We start from the raw sequence: 20,667 nt of genomic DNA on the forward strand, positions 1-20,667 counted from the left end.
TGCTTACGGGTGGGATATTAGGCAATGTCAAAGAAACAATTTAAATGGCCACTAAATGGGATAAAATATTTCAGGATTAAACAAGTTGAATTAAAAAGATTTGCTTAAAAAGGTTGAATATTTGAACAGGTGGATGGTTTTGCCAATGATGTTAGTTGGTCCAAGAGTACAATATTTCTTTCAGACACTGCCCATACTATTGCCTCAGAGGAACTAAATAAACATGTCAGAAAATTTCTTTGGAAATGTAAGGTGACTAGAGTCTCCATACAAAAATTAACATGGAAATATGATCTGGGAGGTTTACAACTCGCAAACTTTAAAAATGATCATTGGACATTCCAAACAAAATTTCTTACCACCCTATTCGAGGGAGGAGACAAGCCTTCATGGGTGAAAATAGAATTGCATAAAGTGGGAGAAAAGATAGCAGAGAATTTTATATATAAAATTACTATCTGGCGAGAAAGAAGCCCCCTTTGAAGCTGTTACAATCCCAGAGGACCCCAAAACCCAGCAGCAATAGATATTCACCAAGACAAATGATTACTTAAACAAAGGTTGCTTTAAATTATCTTTAAACATGAAAACAAAATCACACTTTAACTTATCACTATTAACTTAACTAACCTAACTTAACCTCCTTCTAATTCTAAGTGCAAATGTATGTAATGTGTGTGGAAGTTCAGAAAAGTTCTTTGATTCATAGTCCAATCTCACTTCTCATTCCTCCAAGTTTGCTGGTTGGAGGAAATTTTTATACTGTTCACAGAATTTAACATTTATAAAGTTCACCAGGCTTTGGTGCTTGAAAGGTAAATGGTTACCGCTCAGGAAGGTTCTTGTCGGTTTTCTCAGAGAGAGATTTATTGTTTCAGGACAGCTGATTTACTTCCATCAGCCATTTCAGTATCTTGCTGATGAAACTTGCTCCCCTCAGGGTACTCCAGATGATAACCTCTTCCTTTCAGGTCACCACAGAATGCATTTTTGTTTCTTTTATTCCAAGTGAAACATTAGAGAGCCAGTCCTCTCCTCGTGCATGAACCACAAGGGCTTTGACGAGGCTGAACTAAGCACTCACAACCCAAAATCAGACATTTTGGATCAATGTTTTAGATGCAGTAAGGAGATAGGAATTTTTTTACATTCAATTTGGGCATGTTCCAAGGTAAGACCCTTTTGGGTAGATCTAGGGAAACTCTTAGAACAAATTACAGGAATTTAATTTCCACAAAACCCAGAACTATTCTTACTGGGGAATATTGCCGGTGTAAGGCCTAAAATAATGTTGTCCCAATATCATATATGTAAAGATCACATTGACAGTGGCCAGGAAATATATAGCAGTTACTTGGAAGTCTGATTCCCATCTAAATATAATTCATTGGAATGTGGAAATACATAGTTGTGTTCTCCTTGAGAAGATTACCTACAACCAAAAAAATAAGTATGGCATGTTCTTAAAAATATGGCAGCCATATCTACGACACGTAGGTGCAAATCTTTAATTGTCCCCCATCTCACCCATGAGACCAATGCTAGCGTCCCGAGGTCCCCGACAATCCCTCTTTCCTTTTTCTCTTTCTTATTCTCTTCACTCCTTTTCTTTGGGACTTATTTTCTTAATTAACTTTTCATGGAAGGGTGGAGGGTGAGGGATTATAGCCATCATATATCATAAATCATTATTTTTATTCTGTATTCAATTTTTTCTTGTTTTTGTTGATTGCAGGCTTGCTTTAAAAATGTAAAAATATTAAATAAAAACCAATGTCATTAAATTAATTGCCAACAGCCCATGTGCCTGTACAGAACACGATGCCCAAATTGAATTGTTGCATGGACATGCATATCCTTCTTTTACCTGTGCATTCATGAGTCTATTGAGAACCATAGAACAGTACCACACAGAAATATGTCTTTGACTCAACTGGTCTGTGTCAAACAGTTATTTTGCCAAGTTCCACTGACTGACATCAAGACAATCGCCTCCATGCCCCTCCCATCCACGTACCTATCCAAATTTTTCATGTCAAAATTGAGCACACATTCACCACTTGTTGCTGCCATCTGAAGTATCACATCTCACCATTAAGTTCCCCCTAATGTTCCCATTAAATATTTCCCCTTTCACCCACAACCCCTGTCCTCTCATTCTTATCTCACCCAGCCTCATTGGAAAAAACCAGCTTGCATTTACTCTATGTAAAACATGAAACTTTGATGTAGTAAAAACACAAAAATGCTGGAGGAACTCTGCAGATCTTGCAGTGAATCTTGGGTGCCTGCCTACATTTTTCTCATATCTTGATGAAGGGCTCAAGCCCAAAATGTTGGTTCTGTACCTTTATCTATGCTATATGCAACAAGGTCGGGTCAGATACAGAAATGAGCTCTCTGAACCCTTCTCCATTAACAATGGCGTGAAGCAAGGCTGTGTTCTCGCACCAACCCTCTTTTCAATCTTCTTCAGCATGATGCTGAACCAAGCCATGAAAGACCCCAACAATGAAGACGCTGTTTACATCCGGTACCGCACGGATGGCAGTCTCTTCAATCTGAGGCGCCTGCAAGCTCACACCAAGACACAAGAGAAACTTGTCCGTGAACTACTCTTTGCAGATGATGCCGCTTTAGTTGCCCATTCAGAGCCAGCTCTTCAGCGCTTGACGTCCTGCTTTGCGGAAACTGCCAAAATGTTTGGCCTGGAAGTCAGCCTGAAGAAAACTGAGGTCCTCCATCAACCAGCTCCCCACCATGACTACCAGCCCCCCCACATCTCCATCGGGCACACAAAACTCAAAACGGTCAACCAGTTTACCTATCTCGGCTGCACCATTTCATCAGATGCAAGGATCGACAATGAGATAGACAACAGACTCGCCAAGGCAAATAGCGCCTTTGGAAGACTACACAAAAGGATCTGGAAAAACAACCAACTGAAAAACCTCACAAAGATAAGCGTATACAGAGCCGTTGTCATACCCACACTCCTGTTCGGCTCCGAATCATGGGTCCTCTACCGGCACCACCTACGGCTCCTAGAACGCTTCCACCAGCGTTGTCTCCGCTCCATCCTCAACATCCATTGGAGCGCTTACACCCCTAACGTCGAAGTACTCGAGATGGCAGAGGTCGACAGCATCGAGTCCACGCTGCTGAAGATCCAGCTGCGCTGGATGGGTCACGTCTCCAGAATGGAGGATCATCGCCTTCCAAGATCGTGTTATATGGCGAGCTCTCCACCAGCCACCGTGACAGAGGTGCACCAAAGAAAAGGTACAAGGACTGCCTAAAGAAATTTCTTGGTGCCTGCCACATTGACCACCGCCAGTGGGCTGATAACGCCTCAAACCGTGCATCTTGGCGCCTCACAGTTTGGCGGGCAGCAACCTCCTTTGAAGAAGACCGCAGAGCCCACCTCACTGACAAAAGGCAAAGGAGGAAAAACCCAACACCCAACCCCAACCCACCAATTTTCCCTTGCAACCGCTGCAATCGTGTCTGCCTGTCCCGCATCGGACTTGTCAGCCACAAACGAGCCTGCAGCTGACGTGGACTCTTTACCCCCTCCATAAATCTTCGTCCGCGAAGCCAAGCCAAAGAAGAAGAAGATAAAGTACACTGTTTGACCTGCTGAGTTTCTCCAGCTTTGTGTTTTAATTTCAACCGTGGTGTCTGCAGACTTTTGTGTTTTACTACGTGGTGTATGTTTCAGTGATTTTAAACAAGCTATTTCAATTCCATTACAACACTGCCATCTAGGTGTCTGCCTAATTTTCAGCATTCCTGCTCAGTCCCAAATCACCGACTGCCTATTACTTCCTACAGATACTGCGTGGCCCGCTGAGTTTCTCCAGCACTTTTGTGCTGCACTGCCATCTAGCTGCCATTGTATAAAATTGGCATCTGGGAAAAACATTCCAATAGATGGAATCATAATTAACTCAAAGTTTGTATTGAAAAGGTTGTTGCAATTCCTCAGGGTGGCATACAAAACCCAACCTGTTCTTTCTCTGCATCAATGATCTTCCTTCTATCATAAAGGTCAGAAGTGGGGTGGTTTGGTTTTTTAAAGTATTTTATTTAAAATTCCACACATGCAGTAACTATAGTTATTATAATATCAGATATAAAAAAACAAATTGATTGCATACATGATGGCTTTCACCCTACTCCAAAAATCTCCTCCCTCCCGTCCAACCACCCCTTCAAAGAAATGATATACAAACTGAAATAAAAACTATAGGTATAAAACAAAAGAAAAAAATAAATCTTTGGATTGCAGAGAAGGATGTATTACATATCTGCCTGCAGGATCTGTAACAATATTTTCAACTTTCATCAGAAGATTTTCTTAATCAAAATTGCCACCCCTCTTGCTTTAGAACAGTGGTTCTCAACCTTTTTCTTTCCATTCGCATACCACTTTAAGTAATCCCTTACTAATCACAGAGCACCTATAGCGATAGGGAATACTTAAAGTGGTATGTGAATGGAAAGAAAAAGGTTGAGAACCACTGCTTCAGAATTCAATGTAGATGACATTACATATCCCACCCAATTCCTTTTTAATTTCAAATGTTATTTTTCAGTTAGATGTGTTTCTTGAAGAAAAGCTACATCAACTCCCTATTTATTAATATATGTTAACACTCTTATTGTTTTGTTTAACCCATTAATGTTAAAATTTACAAACTTAATCACCTTACTCATCTGCCAAATATTGTCAATCCCTCCCCCTCACTTCCTCCTGCAAGTCTCCACCAAATCAAATAAAAATCTATGTATCTGGTCACACCTCCTCTGGCAATTTGAAAAAATAAGAGACAAAAATTCATACCTATAACAATATAAGAAAAATCCCTCCCAATGTGTTGCCCCTAACTTCCTCCATCTTACCAAGGTCACAAATACACACATAATCCTCCAGAAGTCAACATCTCCCACTCCTCCAAACTCCCCTGGTACATTTAATATATGAGCTTTAATCACTTAGTTAATAGAAATTAATCAATTAATTAGTTAACCATAAAAAATAGCAACCCGGAAATCAAAGGAAAAAAGTGCATAAAAGAAAGAATATTTCTTCAATCCTGATTATAAAATTGGAATAAAATGAAAGAGAATAGTTAGTTGCAACAAGTCTGTTGTATTTGCTAAAGGATGAGCTTCAGAAAGACTGAGTGTATTCTTCCACTTGAGCAAAATTAGTAAAATATCTGTTCTGTTGTCTTCAAAGTTGCAGGGTACCAAAGGACAAATTTCTAACCTTTATCATAAAAGATTTTCTTAGCTGAATTGAATTTTTTCCTTCTTCTCAACAGATCTTCACTCAATTCGGGGTAGAATAAGATTCTTTCCCCTTCCCATAACCAAGGACTTTGTCATTTCTTCACTCCTTTCACAGCAAGACTGTGGAGAGGTTTGTTGATTCAGTTCCATTCACAACTCCTCAGCAAACATAGCAGGCCATGATGTAGCAAGACCCAGATGCAGGCTGATGGGTGTCAATTAACATTCACGCCACAAAACTGCCAGATCATAATCATTTCCCACAAGAGAGAATCCAACACTTATATAAACATAGAAAATGCAAGCAGGAGGCCATTCATTCCTTCAAGCCTGCTCCACTATTCAATATGATCATGTCTGATCAAATGCTGTCTGTTAAAGGAGCTGGCGGTGTTTTAATTTAAAATCCTGCAACTGTGGGGTCTATGCCCATGATGGCAGTGCCTGTGCTAGGCCTCCAGGGGTTTCAGAATTCAGGGGTGCAGCAGACTGGTGCAGGGCACCAGAAGTGAGGAGAAGCGCCTCCTTTTGTGAAGGAAAAACATAGGAGACAACCCTACAGGGAAGTAGACCATGGTAATGGACCAGCGAAGGGCTCAGTGGGTGAAGGATCCACAGAGGCTGCAGGCGACTTGCGATCGAAGAACCCACACAAGTTGCATATGCGGGCTGCTGGAGACTGGCTCATGGGAGCCAGGTATCAAAACTGGGATTCAAGAAGGTGCTGAGGACAAGAAGGGTTCCTGAGAGCCTTGAACACTGAAGGCTTCTTGATCATGTTGGAGTCTGAGTTGCAAATGGATCGCACGCAGACAATCAGTGACTTTGAAGAATCTCCTTTTGCTTCTCTTTCTCTTACTATAATGGCAACTCTGTCATAAGACAGACTAATGGCAATTTTATGTTTTATTACATTAAAATAATATTGAATCTTGAATAGGGGGAACTTCTTCACTCAGAGAGTGTAATGAGCTGCTAGTGGAAGTGGTGGATGCAGGTTTGATTTTGTAATTTCAGAGAAGATTGGTTAGATCCATGAATGGGAGTGGTATGGAGGGCTATGGTGTGGCTGCAGGTCGGTGGGACTAGGTGGAATAATCAGCATGGAATAGATGGGCTGAAGGGCTTGTTTCTGCTATGTATTACTTTTGTTCTTTGGTTCTATGTACAACACCTTATCAAAAACCTTCTGAAAGTCCAATCCAAGTAAACAACATCCACTAACTCTCCTTTGTCTATCCTGCTGGTTACTTCCTCATAGAATTGAGAATAATTTATCAGACAAGATTTTCCCTGAAGGAAACCATGCTGACTTCACTTATCTTATGCTTTCAAGTACTCTGTAACCTCATCCCTAGTCATGGACTCCGGAATCTTCCCCACCATTCAAATTAGGCTACCTGGCTTATAATTTCCTGTCTTTTGTCTCCCTTCCTTTTGAGAGTGGAGTAATATTTCCAATCCTCTGGAACCTTTCCTGACCCTAATGATTCTTGAAAGATTACCACTATTGCCTTCACAATCTCTTCTGCTTGAAGAACCCTGGTGTGTAATCACTCCTTTCCTGGTAACTTATCCATATTGAGAACTTTCAGCTTCCCAAGCACCTTCCCTTTGGTAATAGCGACTACACTCACTTCTGCCCCCTAACTCTCTCAAATTTCCAGCACATTGCTGGTGTCTTCCTCAGTGAAGACTGATACAAAATACCAGTTCGATTCATCCACCATTTCTCAATTCCCCATTAACAATTCTACAGAATAATTTTTCATCAACTCAATGTCCACTTTTGCTTTTGTTTGACTCTTTATGTATTTTCTTTCAGCAAAGGGAAGCTGGAGCGAATGTGCAAGAGCAGGACTTTTTAAATAGGTCATAGGTATAAGCGAAGCGGCCATCGTGGGAGTGGGACAGAGTTAGAATGGGGAGTTGAGGCTTTAGCTCAAGAGGCTACGGCGAGAAGAAGCTGAGGCCGAAGAAGCAGGTAAGAAGGGTACATTTTCCTTTCGTTATTGCTGATTTGGTCTTCGTTACTTGTAGCACAGTGCAGTAGTGATGGCAGATATGGTATTGGAATGCTCCACCTGTAGGATGTGGGAATTCATGGAATCTGATGATTTCCCTCATGACTACCCCACTATAGCAACTCTAGCTCCTGAAAGATGGTATTAACGAACTGGAGCTGGATTTGGGGCCCAAAATATCATTTGGGAGGCTGAGAAATTCATAGATAAAAGACTTTTGAGCAGATGGTTGCAACCAGAGAATAGATTCAGCTTGTAGACGGGTGAACACCAAAAGAGGCAAGAGGAGAAAGAAGTCATTGCAGGTCACCCTGCGGCAATTCCCCTCAGCCACAAGAATATCCCTTTGGATACTGCTGAGGTGGATAACCTATCTGGGCAAAGCAACATCCAGACCAATAGCACTGTGGTCAATTATGGGCTTCAGAAGGGAAGAGTGAAGTCAGGTAGAGAGATCGTCATAGGGGACTCGATAATTAGGGGAACAGATAGAAGATTCAACAACTGCAAAAGAGATTCTAAAATAATGAGCTGCCTCTCAGATGAACCATTACATGAAAGGAAACAAGACCTTTGGCTCTTCTAGTCTGTGCCAAACTATTATTCTCCCTAGTCTTACGGATCTGCACACAGTCCATACCCCCTGGGTGCTCAGGTCCAGGATATTTCTGAGCAGTTGCAGAATATTGTTGATGGGGAGGATGAGCAGCCAGAGGTCGTGGTACATATTGGTACAAATGACACAGGCAAGAGTGGAGTAGAGGTCCTGCAAAGTACGTTTAGAAGTTAGGAAGGTGGCTGAAGAGCAAGACATCCAAGGTGGTAATCTCTGGATTACTCCTGGTACCACGAACTAGAGAAGGTCAGAAGAGGAAGATAATGCAGTCAAATGAGTGGCTGAAGAGAGGGGCAGAGAGCAGGGTTTCAAGTTCTTGGATCATTGGAACCTTTTCTGGGGAAGTAGTGACCTGTACAAGTGGGACATGTTGCACCTGAGTTCAAGGGAAACCAATATCTTGGCAGGGAGATTTGCTAAATTATGCTGGAGGTGTGACTTGAATCTAGGTTCATTGGGAGTGGGGGTGGGAACCAAACTGAAGAGGCAGAGGAAGGGGCGGTTGGCGCACAAGTAGAGGTAGCTGGTAGGGAGTTTGTGTGAAAGAACAGGCAGATAGGGCAAAATGACAGTCAATAGGATGAGTTGCAATGCAACAGGGACAGAGTCAAAAAAGTATCAAATACAGGGCTGAAGGTTTTATATTTAAAACTCGCAGCATAATAAATAAAATGGGTGACTTTGTAATACAGCTACACATTGACAGGTATGATGCTGTGGCCATCATGGAGTTGTGGCTAAAGGATTGATGTCAGTGAGAGTTGAATGCCCAAGGATACACTGTTTTAAAAGGATAAGAAGGTAAGGAGAGGGGTTGGTGGACTCTGTTGGTAAGGAACAACATTACATCATTAGAAAGAGAAGACATAGAAACAGAGATATAGAATCATTATGGACTGAGTTAAGATAAGGCAAGGGCAAAAGGACACTGTTGGCAATTATATGGAGTATTACAATAGCCAGGATGTGGACAACAAATTACAACAGCAGATAGAAAAACCATTTCATTACACCAATATTATGGTAGCCATGAGAAATGAAAGTCCAGTCCCAGCAATACAGGGGCGCACAGTTGGGGAAGGACTAATAGTTTGAAGTCTGTGAACGTGATGCCCTGGACTTTCAGGGTCACCACGCAGTACCCCTTTACCCCGGTTGGGTGCGATCTGGTCGCCAATGAAATTCTCTGGGCAGTGGGGAGAATAGCCAGTCCACAACAGTGGGCCAGGTCTGGGCGGATAAAACTGTCAGTTGACCCCGAGTCAAATAAGCAATTGGTACAGTGTCCATGCACTTTAATCAGTTTTATTGCTTTTGTGAGGGGATGGGGGCAGTCCTGGTCTAGGGTTACTGATGCAGTGACTTGTATTGGGGACAATGGAGCGTGGTGACGTCACAGAAACAGTCTGGCCGGAGCAGTCAGCATCGAGGAATTGGTGCTGCTGCCTGCAGCCTGCTGGGGGTGTCGGCCAGCCAATGGTAAGTGCTGGGGGTCGCTGCTTGCTGTCGGCGGTGGGACGGTCAGTCGTCGGCGGTGGGTACTGGGTCAGTCACGAAGGCGTGTCCATGGTCGGCAGTGTCAGTAGCGGCAGTGGGTACTGGGTCAGTTGCGTCGGTCATGGCGGCGGGTACCTGGTCAGCTACCTCGGTGGTGGCGGGTCCCTGGTCGGTAGTGTCGGCGAGTGTGGCGTGTCCGGTTTGCAGCAGCGGCGGGTCCCTGGTCAGCAGCGTCGGTGGCGGGCTCAGTGGTGATGGCGGCGGCAGGTTCCTGGTCGGCAGCGGCAGTTGAAGTCTTGGCTGGGGCCTGGTCGGATGTTGCTTCGTGAGGGAAGGTGAAGCAGGCCAACGTCATTGTGGTGAGGGTGGGTTGTACCTTCCGCACTCGGCGTCTGCCCCGTAACGTCAGGCGTTGCCGTGCAGTGGAGCCCTCACTCTCATTGGATGAGAGCTCTGAGGAAGAAATGTTTGAATGGGAGAGTGGCGGTTGGGCTTCACATGAGGCACTGTGTTTGACGGTGGCCATTTTGGAGCGACAGACTACAGCAAAGTGGTCATTTTTAAGGCACTTCTGGCACCTGGCTTTTTTCGCCGGGCACTAGGACCTGCTGTGCTTGTCCCTCCCGCAGAAATACTTCAGGGTCGCATCAGGCAGCGTAGCAGCAGCCAACAGGCCGTCGGTGTGCCGGGGGGTAGTAGGGTTGAGGGAGGGCATCCTACTCACATCAGAGTGTGGGGTCCAGCCCGGAGAGTACACGCCCATACTTAAAACCACATCCTCCATTGTCTCTGCGATCCAGATCACGTCCTCTAGGTTTTCTCCCCCATGCACTAGCAGACGCTGCCTCACCTCATTTGATCGGACACCGGCCACGTAGGCATCCCGAATGAGATCGCCTGTGGTCTCTGCAGCAGTTCTGTCTGTGCAGGCACAGTCCCTGCCCATTGCCCTTAGAGTTGAATATAAGCTCTACAGGACTCACCAGGCTGTTGCCTCCTTGTCGCTAGTTTGTACAGAGCATAGACCCTGTTCATTGGTCACTTGTAGAGCCCTTTCAGCACCTTCATGGCTGCTGCGTAAGTGGTCACGTCCTGAATGCTCTGGTCGACTCTCGGGAACACCATAGTCATCAATATTAGTAGTGGATGGCTGTCCTCTATCACGGCAGGGTCAGAGAGTTGTAAGTATGTTTCAAAGCACCTCACCCAGTGCTTAAAGTCATTTGAAGCTGTACCCACTGTGGGTCAATGTCGAGGCGTTCCAGCCGTAGCATACGCTCCATCCCTTCAAAACTTTCTAGTTAATAAAATTGTAGAGCGCATCGAAAGAATCAAAGGCTTGCTGATCCAAATCAAGGCTTTTATATTAACTAGAAGACTGGAGCGTATCACATGTAGGTCAACCAGTCCAGAATGACCTGGTCTGGCGAGGAGCAACCCTTTAAAACCTGCCAGTAGGTCTGGCTACACTCCCAGCCAATCCTAAACTACAATCTGTACATATACACATTGGTGACAGAATCTGTACTATCACAACCAAGGAGATGATTGTGGACTTCAGGAGGAAGTCAGGAGAACATGACCCAATCCTCATCGAGGGCTCAGTCGTGGAGAGGGTCAAGAACTTCAAATTTCTGGCTGTCAAAATCTCAGAGGATCTGTCCTAGAACCTCCACGTTTTTATAAATATTTTATTTATAGATTTAAAGCCACAATTCATTAATTTTACAAATATATAATTCAAATCCCAATACATGTGGTATATGAAAGATAGAAATATAGATATACCTCACTAACAAAAGACAAAGGAGGAAAAACCCAACACCCAACCCCAACCAACAAATTTTCCCCTGCAACCACTGCAACCGTGTCTGCCTGTCCCGCATCGGACTTGTCAGCCACAAACGAGCCTGCAGCTGACGTGGACATTTACCCCTCCATAAATCTTCATCCGCGAAGCCAAGCCAAAGAAGAAGAACATCCCATACTAACCTCCTACTGAAAAAAATAAAAAAATAAAGGGACCAGAGCTCTTCAACAGGAGTTTCATTACTATACTATTTCAGAATATTGTATATATAGAGAACTTAGAAGAAATAAAATATCAAAACTTCAATGAAATATTTAAATCCACCTTTTGTAAATATGGGGTCCATATTTCAATCATACCGGTGCCCAAGAAGACAGCCTCCATGTTGATGCAATCACAAAAAAGGCTCGCCAGCAGCTAGACTTTGTGAGGTGTCTGAGGCGGTTTGGTACGTCTCTGAGAACTCTCGTAAACTTCTCCAGGTGTATCATGGAGAACAGTCTGGCTGGTTGTATCACTGTCTGATATGGAGACGCCAACTCTCAGGACAAGAATAAACTCCAGAGGGTTGTTTACTTGCCCTGTGACATCACAGGCGCCAGACTTCACTCCATCGGGGACGTCTACATGAGACGGTGTCTTTTTAAAAGCAGCCTCTATCTTCAAAAACCCCCACCACCCAGGCCATGCCCTCTTCACTCTGCTACCATCAGGGAAAAGGTCCAGGAGCCGAAAGACGAGCACCCAGTGGCACAAGGACAGCTTCTTCCCCTCCACCATCAGATTCCTGAATGATCAATGAACCAAAGACACGGCCTGACTTTTTGTGCCCTGTTATTATTTTACTTTTTACACTTATATCATCAGATGGTTATAATATGTATGTTTGCACTATGATCCTGCCACAAATTTCATTACTTATTCGTGACACTAAATCCTGATTCTGATTCTGCAGTGAAAGCTGAGGGAGAAGGGAGGAGGAATGCGGCTGCAGACCAGGCTAAGGGCAGGATGAGGAACGAGACTGGAGACCGGTGGCCCAAGGCTGGAAGGCATTGGAGGGAAGTACAGAGTGCGCAAGAGCACCAATCGATGTGGAGAGGTCCCTCATCATGTCTTTCTGGGCCTGCATCTCCTGCCAGATCTCTGTTGTTAGCCTGGCAAGGCCATCAGTGTTTGTGCCTGGCTCTCCTGCTGATCAGCCCCTCATTCCTGCCCCTCCGCCTCTGCACGCAGTTGTGCTCGCATTAGCACTATCTCCGCCTGCCTATACTGACACAGGCGGTCGCACTCACGGTCCTCCTCATTGAAGACTTGTATCAACCCACGAATCTCAGACATCACCTCCTACATTTTTGTTGGCTTCTTCGTCTTCTTTTTCCCTTTGGTTCTTGCATAGCAGCGCAGCACATAGCAGCGCAGCACATAGCAGCGCAGCACATAGCAGCGCAGCACATAGCAGCGCAGCACATAGCAGCGCAGCACATAGCAGCGCAGCACATAGCAGCGCAGCACATAGCAGCGCAGCACATAGCAGCGCAGCACATAGCAGCGCAGCACATAGCAGCGCAGCACATAGCAGCGCAGCACATAGCAGCGCAGCACATAGCAGCGCAGCACATAGCAGCGCAGCACATAGCAGCGCAGCACATAGCAGCGCAGCACATAGCAGCGCAGCACATAGCAGCGCAGCACATAGCAGCGCAGCACATAGCAGCGCAGCACATAGCAGCGCAGCACATAGCAGCGCAGCACATAGCAGCGCAGCACATAGCAGCGCAGCACATAGCAGCGCAGCACATAGCAGCGCAGCACATAGCAGCGCAGCACATAGCAGCGCAGCACATAGGCGAATAGAGAGATAACACATTATGGACATGAACTCACAAGACACAATAGACAAATCGACAGATTAAAAAGCAGTTTCTACCTGGATCTGGTGCAGCAGCAGATGAAGTGCTGGAATCATTTCCTCTCTTGCTTGCAGTTGATGTCCTCTGGTTGGCTGGGGTACTGGCAGTGGAATAGGTAGTGGGAATGCATGAAGGGAGTGGATGAGATGGGGGGGGGGGGGGGAAGATAAGACACATGGGCCAGATGAGGGACCAGGAGTGGATGGGGGATCTGGGACAGATGAGGTACAGGGTGTGTTCATATCCTCCATCTCCTCCTCTTGTGATCACAAACTGGATTCTGGTGTGTGCACAGGGATCCTTTCACTGGGACCAATGTTGACCAGCAAGGAGAGGGGCTAGTGCCTCAGATATTATAAGCCTGGTCATAGTTTGGCCAGTCCATCCGGTCCCTCCCACTCTTCCTATTGTGATCCTTAACCTGCAGAAACCTCCTACAAAGGGTCTTCAGTTGATTTATCACATGACTTGGGGTTCTCCAGGGACAAGTCTGGCTACAAATTGTTATTAAAATGGGCCATCCTTAACGGTTCCCATTAATTCGAATGTTTCAGCCTCCTCCAAGGAGAGGAGAGGGGAGCTCCTGCACCTCCCTATCCCCCTAGTTTGAAATCATAGTTTTTATTTACTTTTTAAAATTAAATCAATCAATCAGACCCACCCTGTATCTCATGTGAAGACTCCTGCAGACTGTTTAAGCACACAATTGAACGCACTCACGTAAAAAAGTCATCAGCACGTCACCAATTTGTCCCAGGATACCCTACGTCCCTTTCACACTGGGCTAATCAGCACACAGTCATCATCAGATGCCAGCAATGATATTACCTATCTAGGTTGTATCATCCCTGGTATGATTTGACGCCTGCATGCCAATTAAAAAGAGTTTTCATGCTGGACCCTTAACTGGTAGACTGGCTATCAATTACTGGGACAAGGTGCCCATGTGAAAGGAGGTATAGAGACATGGCTGACAGAAGGGAAGGATAGGCTGATACAGGTACCTGGTTAAGATGTTTTAAAAGGAATTAGATGGGAGGTTAGAGAGTGGGTGGGAAGTAGCATTACTGGGCAGGGATAGCATCGCGCTATAGAAAGGAAGGATGCTCCAGACGGAGTGTCTACTGAGTCGGTGTGGGTTGAAGTCAGAAATAGGAAGGGAGCAATCACTGTACTGGGAGTAGTCTATAGGACACCAAATAGGAACAGATAACCAGGCAGATTTTGGATTGGTGAAAAATTACAGGGTTGTTGTAATGGGAGATTTCAGCTTCCCTAAAATTGACTGGCACTTCCTGACTACAAGAGGGATAGATGTAGGATTCCTGAAACAGTATGTGGACCAGTCGATGAGAGGAGAGGCCTTACTGGATCTAATTCTGGATAATGAATCTGTTCAGGTGATGGACCTTGGAGCATTTTGGTGAGAGTGACCAGAACTCCCTGACCTTTAGCATAGTTATGAACAAGGTTAAAAGCAGACAAAATGGGAAAGTGTTTAATTGGGGAAGGGCTAATTATGATGGGATGAGACAGGAATAAGCGAGAGCAACTTGAAAACAGATGTTCAAGAGTGAAAGCACAAAACTAATGCAAAGGAAGTTTAGGGACCACTTGAGCTGGGATCAGGATAGGTTTGTCCCACTGGGACAGGGAAAGGATGATAGGAAAAGGGAACCATGGTTGACAAAGCAGGTGAGGCAGCTAGTTAAGAGAAAGAAGGAAGCATACATTAGATTTAGGAAACAGGAAGAGCTCATGAGAATTATATCGTAGTTAGGAAGAAGCTTTAGAAAAGACTTAGGGGAGCTCGAAAGGGAATGAGAAGGCCTTGCCAGTCGTATTAAGAAGAACCCCAAGGCGTTCTATGAGTACGTGTAGAAGGATATTAAGAATGAAGGTTGGGCCACAAAAGGATAAAGGAGGTAATATGTGCCTGGAGGGGAGGAGGTTGGGGAGGTCCTTTAAGTATTCCCTATGCCATAGGTGCTCTGTGATTAATAAGGGATTGCTTAAGGTGGGATGTGGGTGGAAAGAAAAGGTTTGAAAACCACTGTTTTCATCATAACTAATTGAATTATTATGTGCAGTTTCATAACTCCAAAGGAAATAGGCCAATGACAATTTTTCTCAAGCAAAATATTTCAGTAACAATTGGGTCTAGAGCAGTGATTCTCAACCTTCCCTTTCCACTTATATATCACGTTAAGCAATCCCTTACTAATCATAGAGCACCGATGCCATTGAGATTACTTTAAATGGTATGTGAGTGGAAAGAAAAAGTTTGAGAACCACTGACCTAAATGAATACTTTACTTCAGTATTCACAAGAGTAAAGGACCTTGATCAGGGTGAGGTCAGAATTGAACAGGCCTGTGTGCTGGATGATGCTGAGATTAAGGAAGAGGAAGTGTTGGATCTTTTAAAAAATATTAAGATTGATATATCCCCGGGCCCAGATGCAATATATGCAGGTTGCTGTGGGAAGTGAGGAAAGAGATAGTTGGGGCAGTGGCTATAATCTTTGAGTTCTCTTTGGCCACAGGAGAGGTGCCAGAGGGTTGGAGAATGGCAAATGTGGTCCCCTTGTTTAAAAAAATAGGGAGAATCCTGGATATTACTGACCAGTTAGTGTGCAAACTATTGGAGAGGATTCTTAAGGATAGAATCTACGAGAATATGGAGAAATACAGTCTACTCAAGGATAGTCAGCATGGTTTTGTGAAGGGCAGGTCGTGCCTCACGAGTCTAATTGAATTTTTTGAAGAGCTAACAAAAGAAATTGGAGGGTAGGTTGGTAGATGTGGACTATTTGGATTTTAGTAAGGCATTTGACAAGGACCCCCTTAAGAGACCTGTTCAGAATGTTATGAGGCATGGAATCCATGTAACCTCAGCTGTGTGGATTAAAAATTGGTTTGTACAGTAATGTATAAAGTAGAGAGTAGTCGTGAAAGAAAAGTATTCTGCATGGAAGTCAGTGACTATTGGACTTCTGGGATCTGTTCTAGAACACCTGCTCTTTGTGATTTTTGTAAATGACTTAGATGAAGAGGTGGAAGGAGGGGTCAGAAGGTTGGAGGAATTGTGGATAGTGCTTAAGGCTGTCGTAGGTTACAAAAGGATAAAGACAGGATGCAGAGTTGGGCAGAAAAGAGGTAGATGGAGTTCAATCCGGATAAGTGAGGTGATGCATTTTGGAAGGAAAAATCAGAAGGCTGAGTATAGGGTTAATGGTCAGATTCTTAAGAGTGTGGATGAACAGAGAGACCTTGGGTTTCATATCCATACATCTCTCAATTTGCTGAGAAGGTTGATAGGATAATTAAGAAGACCTATGGGATACTGAACTTCATTAATAGGGGGATTGAGTTCAAGAGTAGAAACGTCATGTTGCAACTCTACAAATCTCTGTTGAGACCACACTTAAGAACAGGGGTGTCAAACTCAAATTCACGGAGGGCCAAAATTAAAAACTTGGACTAAGTCGAGGGACGAACTAAATATTTATTGAAAATTTTCAACAACATCTGCATGTTTTCTCTTCTTTCAACATATGTAATGTTAAACTTTTTCTTATTAAAATAAATGTTTAATAATAGTTTTGGATAAACTCTTTCATTGTCATTGTCATTGGTCCATTTCCTTTGGAGCTCTGAAACCGTGCACATGACGAGTCAATGAGGGATGATTAAAGCAGTGGTCTTCAAGCTTTTTCTTCCGACCCACAGACCACCTTAAGCAATCCCTTACTAATTACAGAGCACCAATGGCACAGGGACGCGAGTGGAAAGAAAAAGGTTGAGAACTATTGTATTGTGGTAACTCCACATCTGATTAGGTTAATTGTTAGGCAAGTGGTCAGAATAGGACACCCCCCACCCCAAGAAAAGCTTAAATCACAGGAACAAAATAAGCTTCTGTCTCACTGCTCCCAATCTTACACACAGTCCTGATGTGGAATGTGGGGTCGCAGCTCCACGTTCACCCGAGTTCAGGTGCTGTCTGTGTGGAGTTTGTACGCTCTCCCCTTGTCTTGGACCAACAGGTCGGTCGCCTGACGAAGGCACCCGAACCCCCCGTTGAAATGCCGGCGTCCAGGGCGGTGGAGGAATTGGCTGAGAAGAGCGCGTTGCTCCCACCCCCCTCCCATGGTTGGAGAGGGATTAAACTGCGATCTCACGGTGCCAGGCTCGTCTCCAACAAAAGGGTCCACCGCGCACGGAGCGAGGGGGAAGGCATCGCCAACGAGACGTTCGGTCCAGCGTCACTGCTGAAGTGCAGACCCAGCGAGGATGGTCCCCAACTCCAGCCGCGTCTGTGTGTCTGGGAGCCGGGCGGGCTGAATGCGGCGCTCCAATCCCCGGGATTTGGGACTCTGAGATCCATCCACACCACCGGCGTCTTCATTTTCACCTTCAGTGTGCATGCGCTATACTGGCGCGGCGGCCAGCGGGCCAACTCTAATATATATTTAATATGATTTTGCGGGCCAAATATAATTATATCGTGGGCCAAATTTGGCCCGCGGGCCAGAGTTTGACATGTGTGCTTAAGAATATTGTGTTCAGTTCTGGTCACCTCATTATAAGAAGGATGTGGAAGCTATGGAGAGGTTGAGTAGGAGATTTACCAGGGTGTTGCCTGGAATGGAAAATAAGTCTCATGAGGCAAAGGTAGCAGAGCTGTGACTTTTCTTTTGGGAGCAAAGAAAGATGAGAGGAGACAATAGAGGTCTACAACATTCTGAGAGGCATAGACAAGTGGACAGCCAGCACCTTTTATCCCAGGTCAGGAATAGCAAATACTAGAGGATTTATGTACAAAGTGAAGGGAAGAAAGTTTAGGGGAGATGTTAGGGGTAAGTCTTTTTACACAGAGTGTTGTGGGTGCCTGGAATTCCTTGCTAGGGATGGAAGTGGAGGCTGAAACATTAGGGGTATTTAAAGGACTCTTAGACAGGCACATGATAGAAGAAAAGTAGAGGGAGACAAGGTAAGCAGACATCAAGAGCTAAAGGGTCTTTAGTCTGCTGTAATGTTTTCTGTTCTAAATGCACCTTAGGAAGTATCCTATCCAGATGCATCGCAGCTTGGAATGTGAACAGTTCCACCCAATACTACAAGAAATTGCAGATAGTTGTTAACAAAGCTCAGGCCATCCTGCAAAATAACCTCCCCTCAATTGACTCCATCTTTATCTCTCATTGCCTCAAGAAGGCTGCAAAACACTAAAGGACCCATTCCTCCCCAATCACATTTGATTTTACCCCTTTTTGATGAGCAGAAGGTACATAAGCTTAGAAACATACTTCAGATTCAAGGACAGTTTTTTTCCTTCTGTTATTAGACTTTTAAATGGACCTCTCATTGGTTAAAAAATGCTCTTTGGTAACATTATACCCTATATGTTTGTTTTATTATTGTACCATCCACTATACTTAAGTAAAAGTTGACTTGCCTGGATATCAGGAAAATCAAAGGTTTTCACTGTACATCAGTTCAAGTGACCATAAAGAATTCAATTCAGTATTCAATTCAATGCTGCCATTTCATAGAGAGACTGTGTTCCAAGGCCTTGACTCAGTTCCCTAATCCTAGCTTTCCCAGTCAATGAACTTGTGATCCACCATGTCCATGCTGACCATTGTACTAATCCTACTTATCACACTTTATCCATAGACTTCTATGTCCTGGCAATTGCAGGACTTGTTTGCACACATTAAATATAAATGTCTTTGCCTCTATTACCTTCCTACTCAGTGCATTCTAGATTCCAACCATCCTCTTGGTCAAGAATTCCTCTGCACATCCCCTCTAAACCATGCACTTTTTATCCTCAAGCTGGACCCCCTTGTTTCAAATACCGGTGCTATGGAGGAATGTTTCCAACTATCTACCCTATTTTTGACTGTTCTAATTCTATATACCTTTATTTTCCCCCCACCCCTCCAAGAATGCAAACAGTTCTTTCTAACACTCCACTAGAATGGAATGATTCATTTGCAGAGTAACTACCTTCAGTCCTGGGGCAATTCTGTGATTCTATTTGCCCATCAGTTTAATTTTCCATCCCATACCAGCTTTGACCTATGTTTCTGATGCTCGATCAATTACACAAAGACTGAAATTATTGGAACTGAAGGTTTTTATTAGCAAGAGATGGACAGCATCCCTTATGTGGCTGGCTCTCCTTAACCTGAACTCGAACTGGGGGCAGATTTGTGGCATGACAGCCTTTATGGGGGATAAAGGGGAGAAGTCACAAGCCGGCCTGTGAGAGCAGGGTCAAACAGATAAGGTCATATCATTTACATATACAATAGGTGGTTTCACCACATTCACCCCCTCTTTTAAAATAAGTCCCGGAGGGGTGTGTTTTGTGGTCAGGCGACTTCATAAGTTCAGTCTGTCCAGCCGTCTCCTTTGCTGTTGCCCCCGTCAGAGAGTCCGTGGTGGTCTCTGTTGCTCTGGCTGCTCCATTTTGGTTAGCCCGGCTGGTTGAGCAGGGAGGGTGGGATTGTGCGTGTCGACTGCCGGGTTGGCCGTGGTAGGGAACTAAGGCACTGGCGAGCTGGGGGTGGGGAGGGCATACCTGTCAGTTGGTTGGGGGGGGGGGGGGGGTCTGGATGCTCCTGCATTTGCCAGGTCCTGGATGGATACTGTGTCCTCGCATCTGTCCGACAATGCCACGTAGGCGTACTGTGGGTTAGTGTGGAGCAGCTGGACCCAAACTTATGGGTCCTCAAGTGCTTGCAAAGTAGGACAGGCCCGGGGAACGTCAGCCAGGTAGGTAAGGTAGTTCCCAATGCCAATCTCCTGGGGAATGTAAAGAGTTTCTCGTAAAGTATCTCTTTGGTGGCCATACACAGGAGGGACTGGATGGCATGAAGGGCCTCTGGGAGGACTTCTTGCCAGTGGGGCACAGGGAGGCCCTTGGACTTTAAGGTCAGTAGTTCTACCTTCTAGACCAGGCCATTTTCCCGCTCCACGGCCATTCCCTTTGGGGTTGTAGTTGGTGGTCCAGCTAGAGGCAATGCCCTTGGACAGCAAATATTGATGCAGCTCGTCGCTCATGAAGGACAAACCCCTATTGCTGTGGATGTAGCAGGGTTATCCGAAAATGATGAACTGGTTGTTCAGAGCCTTTATGATAGTAGCTGCAGTTATAGTCTGGGTAAGGGATGGCAAAGGGAACCGTGAGTACTCATTGATGATGTTGATGAAGTAAACGTTGCGATTCGTGGAGGGTAGGGGTCCTTTGAAGTCCATACTCAGATGTTAAAAAGGGCGAGTGGACTTGATCAGGTGTGACCAGTCGGGATGGTAGAAGCATGGTTTGCACTCCGCACAGACATGGCAATTTTTGGTCAGTGTCCTAATGTCCTCAATGGAGTAGGGGAGGTTACGGGCCTTGATGAAGTAAAAAAAAGGGTAATCCTGAGGTGGCAGAGGGCCATCATGCAGTGTCTGCAACTGGTCCATCTTCCCTCGAGAAAGGGCATCAGGG

At 44.9% G+C, this 20,667-nt stretch overlaps 2 long non-coding RNA genes across 2 annotated transcripts in view; one reads left to right on the forward strand and one right to left on the reverse strand.

Moving 5' to 3' along the window:
* LOC138743092 (uncharacterized) overlaps window positions 1-20,667 on the reverse strand; it is a 44,308-nt gene that overhangs the window by 18,312 nt on the left and 5,329 nt on the right. The gene's annotated exons all lie outside the window — the stretch shown is intronic.
* LOC138743091 (uncharacterized) lies at window positions 9,351-12,606 on the forward strand. Its single transcript, XR_011344651.1, has 2 exons — window positions 9,351-9,417; window positions 12,201-12,606. It is a non-coding gene; the product is annotated as an uncharacterized lncRNA (long non-coding RNA).

The sequence above is a fragment of the Narcine bancroftii genome, chromosome 9 (genome assembly GCF_036971445.1).
Source record: "Narcine bancroftii isolate sNarBan1 chromosome 9, sNarBan1.hap1, whole genome shotgun sequence".
Taxonomy (NCBI): Eukaryota; Metazoa; Chordata; class Chondrichthyes; order Torpediniformes; family Narcinidae; genus Narcine; species Narcine bancroftii.